This window comes from Gossypium hirsutum, chromosome A12 (genome assembly GCF_007990345.1).
Source record: "Gossypium hirsutum isolate 1008001.06 chromosome A12, Gossypium_hirsutum_v2.1, whole genome shotgun sequence".
Classification (NCBI taxonomy): domain Eukaryota; kingdom Viridiplantae; phylum Streptophyta; class Magnoliopsida; order Malvales; family Malvaceae; genus Gossypium; species Gossypium hirsutum.
Window position 1 is genome coordinate 26755597 of NC_053435.1, and position 11007 is coordinate 26766603.

At 32.1% G+C, this 11007-nt stretch overlaps 1 non-coding gene across 1 annotated transcript; it reads left to right on the plus strand.

Annotated features, from left to right (window-relative positions):
* The first annotated feature begins 271 nt into the window (after positions 1-271).
* Positions 272-378, plus strand: LOC121211962 (small nucleolar RNA R71). Its single transcript, XR_005907176.1, has one exon. It is a non-coding gene; the product is annotated as a small nucleolar RNA R71 (small nucleolar RNA).
* Positions 379-11007: the final 10629 nt, after the last annotated feature.

Consider the following 11007-nt stretch of genomic DNA (forward strand, 5'->3'; position numbering starts at 1 on the left):
AGTGGTATAATTTTTAAGCATTGAGGATATTGAGGATACCTGAGATGCGAGTAAAGTAAGAGCATCTACTTCATGAATTCCAGTGGCTTGCTTTCCTGATGCTGCTCGATTGGTTGGCCGTTGATAATTGTTACTGGCAATCCTCTCGATGATTTCATAAGCCTCATTGTAAGACTTAGAAAGGAGAGAACTGTTAGCATAAGCGTCCACTACCATCCTCTTGTGAGCATTGAGACCATTATAAAACGTCTCAAGTTTGATGCAATGTGGGATTTCATAATGAAGGTACTTCTATAATAATTCTTTGTTCCTTTCCCATGCCTCATACAAGGACTCGTCATCCATTTGTTGGAAAGCGATGACCTCATTCTTGAACTTAGCATTATTGCTAGGTGGGAAATACTTCATGAGGAATCTTTCTGCAAACTATTGCCATGTGGAAATTGAATTTGATGGCAATGAGTTCAACCAGGCTCAAGCTCTATCCCTTAGCGAATATGGGAACAACTTCAATCATAGTGCATCTTTGGGTATTCCAGCTAACTTGAAAGAATCTCTCATCTCCATGAATAGTCTTAAGTGCAGGTGAGGATCTTTGGTAGGCATTCCACTAAATTGGCCCACTGTCTGAAGCATCTGGAATATGACTGGCTTTAGCTCAAACTATTGTGCCTCAATTTCGGGTCTCCTAATACACAAATTAACACATGAAACACTGGCATGGCATACTATCTTAGAGCTCTATCCCTATATAGGATTTTGAATAGGGTTTGCTCTGTTTCCTTGATTTGGATTTTCGAAGTTCATCTTTTCGGCCATTCTCTAACTTGCTTGTCTTCTTTGCTGTCAAAAAGTTCTTTCAATCTCAAGGTCCGTAGGGAGTAAATCGATAATTCGATCAATACTCATAAGCACCTGAAATAAACATAGAAAAATTAATTAAGTTAAAATTGAAGAGGAAAATAAACCAAAATGCAAAATTAACAAATTCACAAGTAATGACTTTTAAAAACTATCCCCGGCAACGGAGCCAAAAACTTGGAACAACGAAAATGTGCAAGTGTACACAATCGCAACAAGTAATAAAGTGACAAGTAAATGTCGACTTATCGTACCCACAGTTTAATAGCCCGATTTTAGCTTAAATCAGAACAGTGGTTCCGGAACCACAAATCTGAGATTGAAAATTTATTTTAATATTATTTTTGGTGTTTACAACATGTGAATATATATGTGTGAAAATTTCGTGAGCTAATTTTATTGTTTAATAGCTCAATTTGAGAAAAAGGACTTAATCGCGTAAAATACAAAAGTGGCATTCTATTTGATAAAGGTGTCTAATTGCTATGGCTTATTACATGAAATTTCCTTATGTTGTAATTACACCATTGATAGTGAAATTTGACATAAATGGGCATTAAATGGATGATATTAAATGTTTTATATCAAGGTTAAAATGGTAATTCAGCTATTAAGTTAATATTAAATAAAACAAAAGATGAAAACATGTTCAACTTTGGTTATTTCAATTGAATATTAGAGAAAAAATAGGGTTTTGGAGTTTTCATTCATTCGGCCCTTATTCATCTTGATTAAGGTATTTTTTGAGCTCGGTTTTTTATGATTTTTACGTTTTTGTGATCATTGTATCGAGTACTAGCTAGCCCAAGGACTAATTTGCAAAACTGCTTAATGTTTTGAAAGTTTCCATTGATGAATTCATCTATTTTTGAGTGTTTGATGATGAATTATGAAAGCTTAGTGATAGATCTATGTTTTGTAAAGTGATTTTGAGTAAAAATGTATATTAGAGAATAAATTGAGAAATTTGTAAAATGAGGGGTTGAAATGTGAAATAAATGAAAAATATGGGTTGCTAGGGACCTATATGAAATTCAGCTAGGCTTGGGTTTAATGAAATTTCATGAATTTGTGTATTTGTGAAATAGGGACTAAATTGTAATAAATGTGAAAGTTTAGGGCTAAAGTGTAAAAATGCCAAAATATGTGTTTAAGGATTAAATTGAATGAGTAGTTGACTAAATGGGTTAATTTTGAATACATATAGATCAAGAGAGAAAGAATTTGGATTTAGATCGGGGGAAATCGAAAGTTATCGAGTAATCGATCTAATTCGTCAATTTCGAGTACGAGGTAAGTTCGTTTGTGATAACTTCATTATAAATGTATGTTATACGCTTTGGTATTGCATAAAAATGTGATTGTGAGATTACGGATAATGTTTGAATTGTGAATACGACTAAACGGATGTGTACGATGATGAAATTGACAAGTGAAACTCTCGGTTGAACTTTAGGAATAATTTAAGATACTAATGACAGGTCATTAGGTTAATGTATTAGCTTCAGGCCATGATATTGGCACTTCGGGTGTGAATAATACCTTGATTTGGCTATGGGCCATGGTATAGGTATTCAAAGAGGAGTTACCTTGATTTGGCACGGGCCATGGTATAGGTACTCTGGGATAAGTTACCTTGATTTGGCTATGGAGGTACTTATCGATTATGATCCTTGAGTATCCAATTTGTATTCCAAATGTTTCAACGGGAAAAAGAAATGACATGGTTGAGAAAGAGGTTAGTACGAGGTGATACAAGTACATACGGAACCTACTCGAGTATTAGGTTGAGAAAGTTCAGTGAGATGGTATTTGATCATGTTTTGAGACATGAGAAAGGTTTGTGATTAATGTGATTCTGGTTTGGTAATGTGAAAATAGTTAAATTACATTTATTTGATGAATTGAGTTATTCACTTACGAACTTACTAAGCTATGAAGCTTATTATGTGTTATTTGTGTATGTTTTATAGATAATTAAAGCTAGCTCGGATCCAGGAGTCGTCGGGAACATCATTGCACTATGAAACACCTAAGTTGGTACTTTTGAGATATGTATATATGGTCTATGGCATGTATAGGCTAGTTAAGGTACTTTGGTTGTGAATATGGCTACGAGATTTGGCTTATAAATGTTTATGTTTGGAATGGCATGTATAGTCATGAATGATGGCTTATTTTGGTATAAAAATGGCCAAGGTTTCATAGTTGATAAATGGTTATGTTTTGATTTTGGCAAATGATCTTTATGGTCTGACTGAAGTAAAGAAATTAAGAAGTTATGTGCTTTTGAATAGATGCTTATGATATAAGCTTTGGATAGTTATTTGGTATTGATCGAGTAATAAATTTGGTTGAATTGGATATTGTACAAATGATGCAATGAATGATGATTTGGGGCTGCCTATTATATGATGAAATGGTATCATTATGGTTGTTAGGCGTGCATGTGAAAAAGGGTGGCAAATTGGCCTTATAAATGGTCTATTTTTGTCCACAGAGGTAGAGACACGGGCATGTATCTCAGCCTTGTGCGACACACGGTCATGCTACACGACCGTGTGTTCTCTGGGGTACCCTTTTAAATTAAGTCAGTATACCCTACAGGTTTGGCATGGCCTAGACACACGGGCGTGTCTATTGGCTGTGTGTGGCTCGTAATGGGCGTGTGGCTAGCTGTGTGACCCAAGTCAGTAACCCTTCTAGATTTCACATGGTTTGGCACACGGGCGTGTCCTCGGCCATGTGATAGAAGTCAGATGTAGGCCCTGTTTTCACATGGTTTGTGACACGGGCGTGTCTAGTGGCCGTGTAAGGCACGCGGCCTGTTCACACGGGTGTGTGACCCCTGAATGTTTGAAAATTTTATAAGTATCCAAAAGTTTGCAAATGTTATCGGTTTAGTCCCGAACCATTTCTAATCATGTTTTAAGGTCTCGTAGAGCCTTATAAGGGACATTGAGATTATATTTGATTGATGTTTATGTGAAAATGTATGATTTCTATTGTGATTGATCAGTAATGCCTTGTAACCCTATTCTAGCTATGAATACGGGTTAGGGGTGTTACACACAGGGACTGTGAAAAGAGTTATTTATGAATGCAATTTTAAAAACACTTTGGTGAAGAAAAATATTTTGATTTGAAAAAGTGATGAAAAACTAGGATTTAACAAAGTAAAATAAATAAAAATAAAATAGAAGTTCCAACGCACGATTTCAAAATATGATTTTAACCTAAATGACATAATTGTGCTAGATTAATTGCATTTCTTAACTTAGAATTATTAAACTCATGTTCATGTTGTTACGAATAAACTCACGGCAACTCGGTAATTTGCTAACTTATGAACATACATACCTACCAAAATCCATTTATCTCTTGACTATATCTCTATGTCAATTCAACCGATTAAACAATTTCTAATGAGCAAATGTGTTAATGCACATACATACTTATGAAATTAAAATAATCTCTTGTACATATCTCTATGCCAATTCAAACAATTTATTCAATCTCATGAGCGCATAAAATATTACGTGAGGTAACAATGTATTTCTACGTTGAAATAGTTTAACCACAATAATCTTGCAAGTTATGCAAGCCTAATGTATTGCGAGATACCATTGCTAATTTAACCCTCAGCTACCTTAGATGAATAAACATGCATTGATTAAGTATCATGTTAATTAATTACAATTTCAATCCGTTTAAATAATTAATTCATTAGTTACCTTACAATTGTAATGCAAGAATAACTTAGTCATGTTTTGACTTAATCAAACATCTTACCAAGGCCTATAACAACACACACAATTTTAATAAATTAAGTAGACAAAATGCATTCAACCTAACATGAATTAAATTTAAGCCATATTAATTAAATTAAACATATCAACATCACAAATATTCATAGACATGTTCATCATAACAACAACAAAATTAAAAGGATAGGGAACAAGAATCAAATCCGGTGTTTTCTACGTGGCTTGACTAGTTTGCTCCACTCCTCCTTCTCCGCTTGTTCTTGTTGAACTGATGCTAATATGAAAACTTGAATGCTGCTCCAAATGATGGTTGATTGACTCTATTTCAAGAGGTGAAATAGGCAAGGGAATGGGGAATAAAATGAAGAACAATGAAGAGAGAAAAGAGAGAGAGAAGTGAAAAGATGAGAAGGGTTGAGATGTATTTGAAGTGAGCAGCCAAGGGGGTATTTATAGGTTGAGAAGGCTGCTAAAAATAGTCAAAATCAGCAGCCAAATACTCCCCCCATGGCTAGCCACACATTTGGCATGTTTGAAGATTTCAAACATGCTATTTTAAGGTAGGGGCAAATCTAGAAGGGCATAAATAGTGGAGGGGTTTGAATGCAATTTGAAGGAATCTTCAAGGGCCATTTTGCAAGCCAAATAATCATCCAAGCAAGCTTATTGGGTCAGCATGTGGGATGGTTTTGGGCTGCCCAATGCTCAGTTGGATTGGTTTTCTCGGTTCAGCTCAATTGGGCCCCTTTTCATAATTAATTAATAATAATTTATTTAACCCAAATTAAATTGGACTAAAATTAAAATTAATTATATAATGAATTAATACACATAATTTGGACCGTCTTAGGCTGAAAAATTAAGTCACCTTGATACTTTAAAATTGCTTCTCGATTTTGCGCTTCTAGCAGTGTTTGCCGAGCCAATTTTCACCCTTTGCGCAAATCTGTCAAAAAATCAAAATTAATCAAAATTTGATATAAAATTAATTAAAATTCAACGTGTTCATAATTTGAGTGTATTTAATTATTTTATAACAATTATATATTTTTCAAAAATAATTTTATCAAAACTGCATGAAGTTGAGTTAAAAATGGCATAAAAAATTGTGTATATTTTCGTGTTTCTAGTTACTAAGCAAAACAGAACATTTGAAGTCTTTATAAAATAGTTAAACAAATAAATTACAAACATGTAACCGATAAATCAATTCATGGCATAAATACACATATGGGACTTAATTTGAGCTTATAGGGCCCCAAAAACAGTTTGAAAGCAATCTAGGATTAAATCGAAACAAATAAAAAACATTTAGAATAACTTAAAAATTTGCAAAATAGGGGTCACACGGTTGTGTGGCTAGACTGTGACATAGCCTGAACCATGTGAAAATTTGAAGTCAGAATACACGGCCGTGTCCCAGTCCATGTGTCCACCCGTGTGTCCACCCATGAGAGTATTCAAAATAGGGTCACACGACCGTGTCACAGGTCGTGTGCTAGACCGTCTAACAAACTATTTTGACTCACACGGTTGTATCGTAGGCTGGTGGATATTGCATGTAAAAATAATAAATACACATAGTCGTGTAAGGTGATCGTGTGTAGCACACGACCGTGTGGCAGCCCGTGTCCCAAGTCATGTGTATCATTTTTAACCTCTAAATCAAGCATATTCATGCACTATTCCTTGCACATCAAGACATGCCATATCTAGCTCATTTCCTAGGTTCAAAAACACATTCAAATAATCGATTACATGCCAAATTTTCCTCTATCCTATACTAACCAATATTCCATTCAAAGGCACCTCAAACAAAGATCATTCAATCAAATATCTAGTTAAATAGCACATGACATTAAACATCTATACATGCTCAACAATCCACCAAATTGACCAGAGCATACACATACTCAAAATTTACCATTTCAAAGTATTACCACCTAGCTCTTGACCATTAAGAATCAACCTAACCAAAACACTTGAAACATACACATTTAAAACGAAACATTTCACTAGGAACACCATTATACTATAACATTTCCATATTTACAATAAAACACCTATATACATGCCACATCCCAAAACAAAATACAAAAACTACCAAAATTACTGGATAGTGTGAGCTTCTAGTCAATCCATCACACATTTACAACAAAACAGCTATATACATGCCACAACCCAAAAAAAATATATGAAAACTACCAAAATGGCTGAATAGTGTAAGCTTCTAATCAATCTGTCTCGTTAGTCTGTAAACTTGTCAACTACAAAAGATCATAAATGAATTAAGCTAAAAAAGCTTAGTAAGCTCATAGTATAACATCAAAATCAACTTAACTCATTCAAAATAAATATTCAAAGAGATAATTTATAAGTCCTGATAACCAAATACAAATTCACAAATCACATTAGTAATTATTCACATCTTCAAATATATCATAATAACTCATACCATAATTCACATTTCTTTAATGAAACAATCCATACATGAAATCAAGAAATTCATTGTAATATTTTTCACTTAATAGTACTATGATTATGCAATAACATTTTAACATATAGATAAACTGTAACTCAATTATTTCATAATCTGATGAATAGTAACTTGTCTCGGATACTCGGGTAACTATATTGTACCAGAAGCATCATAGATGCATAATAGAGGCATCGAAGCACAGAAAGTGGCATAATTGTGCAATCAGAGGCACCGAAGTGCAAATAAAGACATTGAAGTGTAACAAAGGCACCAAAGTCTAAACAGAAGCACTGAAGTGCAAACGGAAGCACCGAAGTGTAATCCTATACCAGCGTGCATACTAACCTTATTGGCATGCCAATTGTATTCTAAGCATTTACTGCGTTCATCCGGGTATTATGCATAAATTCATTACTTTTATACACATTCATTATTCAGAGGCACTTCATCATCTTCGTATATTTACAATAAATCCAATACATTACTATCAATAGTGTGAAATAACAAAGAATGCTATTAGTAACTATTCATTCTCAAATGTACTCATTTGGAATGATCCATATCCAATAATAACAAGTGAAATTTCATATACTTATATTTAACTAACTAACAAACAATGATATAATAACAAGAAATTTGCAATTACATATCAAAACACTTTGCAATTTTCTCTTTTTCCTCTGTTATTGTCTTTTTGACTCGTTTCTTGATCTATTTAGTAATTAAATACAATCTATTAAATTCACATACATTTTAAATCTAATTCAGTACATATGACCCCTAACTTTTTTTTATTCACACATTTTCCCTAAATTTTACATTTTTCACAATTTAGTCCTAAACCTGAAATTCCAAATTTAATAAAATTTTAGAAATTTTCTATACTAGTTAAATTTCACTCTAAACTAATACAATTCTTAATTATTCATAATTCACAAAAATTCCATTTAAATTTAACATTTTGTTAATTTAATCCCTTAACTAATAATTAAAAAAAATTACTTAATAAATTAATTCTAGTTTATAACTAAATCTTCCATTTAATCAATTAAAACAAAAAATAACAAGGATTAATCAATGAAAACATCTAAAATCTTTAACAGTTTCAAAAATGGAGGTACAAGTTAGTTGGACCTAGTTGTAATAATCTTAAAAATATAGAAATTACAAGAAATGATATAAAAATTACTCACATGCATGCATCCAATGCTTGGCTGAACCCTAAGCTTAAACAACCATGGTGTTTCAGTTGTGAAAGGGAAAATTTTAAGAAGATGATAGTTTATTCATCTTTTATTTCTTTTATTTTTTATTAAATTACTAATTTGCCCTTTATTAAACTTATATAATATCAAATGTGCTTACCCATAACTGTCCATCATAACTAGTGATGGTCTAATTACCACTTAAGGCAACCAAAATAAGTTTCTAAAGCTATTGAACCCAATTTACTAATAACAACTAACTTTCTCAACTTTTATAGTTTAATCCTTTTACTTAATTAACTATCAAAACGTTAAAATTTCTTCACCAAATTTTAATATGACTCTCATATAACTCCATAAACATTAATTAAATAATAAAATATGACTTCACATATCAAAATTGTAGTCTCAAAACTACTATTTCTGACACCATTGAAAAATGGGATATTACATCAGAATTTTACTAGCTTTTTGAGCTAAAGGAGAAACAAATATAAATATCAGATCGTTAAACTATAGAAATTTAACATGCATGCGTGAATCGGTAGCATGCAACCCAAAATCAAGAAGTTTTCCTCCTTACAACCAGTTCTAAAAACCCATGTAAACACAATTGCAATTATGTAAATTCATTCGACAATAACCTAAGGGTTTACCAAAAATTACCAGTAAGTTGGTACTAATAATGGTGTCGACTAATTCCTAAGAACCTTCTTTTTTTTGTTGCTTTTTAACTTAAGTGATGCGAGTCTCAATGCCCATGTGATGGGCTTACACTAGCTCAAGGTCCAACCAAGCTATCAAATTTCAAGCTGAAAAGATTAGTCAAATTGCGACAAATATTTGTATTGGATCCAAGCATTTTTGGATTATGATGTCCTCATAGAATTTGAATATCTATCTCTTAGCTTCGAATCACACTTTGAATCACTCAATTTCTAGTTTGAGAGCTCAAGTTACGATCATTTTTGTGAAGACTGTGTGACCAAAATTTTTGGACAAGATTATGATGGGAATTACGAGTTTCGAGCTTTTAATTCGAGTTTGAATCATATTAGGTTCTAGTTTTAGGCTTAATTTTTATTATATATGAGCTTGAAATTGTATTTATCATCTCTTATTATTTTATTATTATTTTATTTTGAAGTTTTAAAAATGATTAAGTATTTAAGTTATTTAGGAGTTTTATGTCAATAAGAAAGTTTAGTTTAAAAGTACTTCTTGTTTAGGCTAATTAGAGTTCTAGTATACTTAAGAGTTTTATTTAGATTTATTTAGCTAGCTTATATAAAGACCTTTATATTGTACACAAATATCAAATCATTATTATTCAACTTATCTTTTGAGTTAATAAATTCTCTTTGAGTTTTCCTTTTCAAGAAGTTCTCTTGAGTTTTCTTTTGGAAGAATTTTAACAATATTTTCAGATTGTGGGGATCATCTTCAAATTTTTTCTTACCAAGTTTTCTATCTTGGAGGGGAAATTAGAGCCGCTTGAAGGGGGTTGTGGATTCTTTGTGTTTCTAAGGCTTCTTAGGACTTCTACATACCACGTTTTATCTTTCCCATCTATCTTTTTTATTTTTTCATTATTGTTCCAGTATTTGATTTATTATTCTATTTATTTATCTTATTTATTTGTTTTTATTTGTTTTACTTTACTAGGTTTCGATTGCGTTTCAAGTTGTGTTAAAATCCAAGTTTCGTTTTTGAACGTCTAGAGCCCTAAGTCAAATCCGTGACTTGGACAAATTTTATGATCCTGTAGCTGCATTCATCTTTACCATTTGGTATTAGATATGAGTGTTTTAGGTGTTCTTTGTGCTCTTATAAAACTAATTTCCAGCAATCAGCCTCAAAATAATGTTTTTTTACCTAAAAAGTTTTTAGAAAAAATATTTTTCAGTGGGTAAATATATATATGCTATTTCTTGGCATCATTTTAGAATATAAAAAATATTTCCCACAAAAAAGTGATCAAAAAACTAAAACAATACAAAAAATACAAAAAGAAGGAAAACATTTGTGGGTCGAATTTTGTGGAAAAAATCTCCAGATCAAATATACATTATTTTAGGAGATTCCAATTTAAGTTTCATGATTTTTGGAAATCGGAAACATCTTGGCCGAAGTTTGCGAAGTTGCTGTAATTTTTTTGGGGTTTTCGGGTTTCAAGGATTTTCATTAACTCTTAGTCTTAGATTTTCATTTGCTTTTTCTTTTTATTGTTCTTTTATACATTCTAACATTTTATTGTTTCTTGTGTTAATAGGTTAAAGCACATTGCACATTCCTTCCTCTGTGCAACACAATTCTTTGGTGTCTAGCCAATGGACTCCTAGGTCTACTAGGTTTGCTAATTCTAATACATTCTAATTAATTGATATAAACACTTTTAAAAGACTCACAATATTAATTATTACCTCATTGAGAATTTAATTTTATTTGTAAGTGCATAAGGTGAAGTTTATTTAATTTTTCTTTTGAGTGTTGTGTTTTTCCAAGCTTTCACAATGATTCATGACACTCGTAATCATAAACACCATGATTAGACACCATTCAATGACAAAGAACAAGATGTTACATTTAAGAATGTTGTGGGGATGGTAAATTATCAACATCAAAAATTGAACGAGTTACGTGATACAGTTGAGGCCAATTTGACTAAGTTATGAACGAAACATAAAGGGAGCAT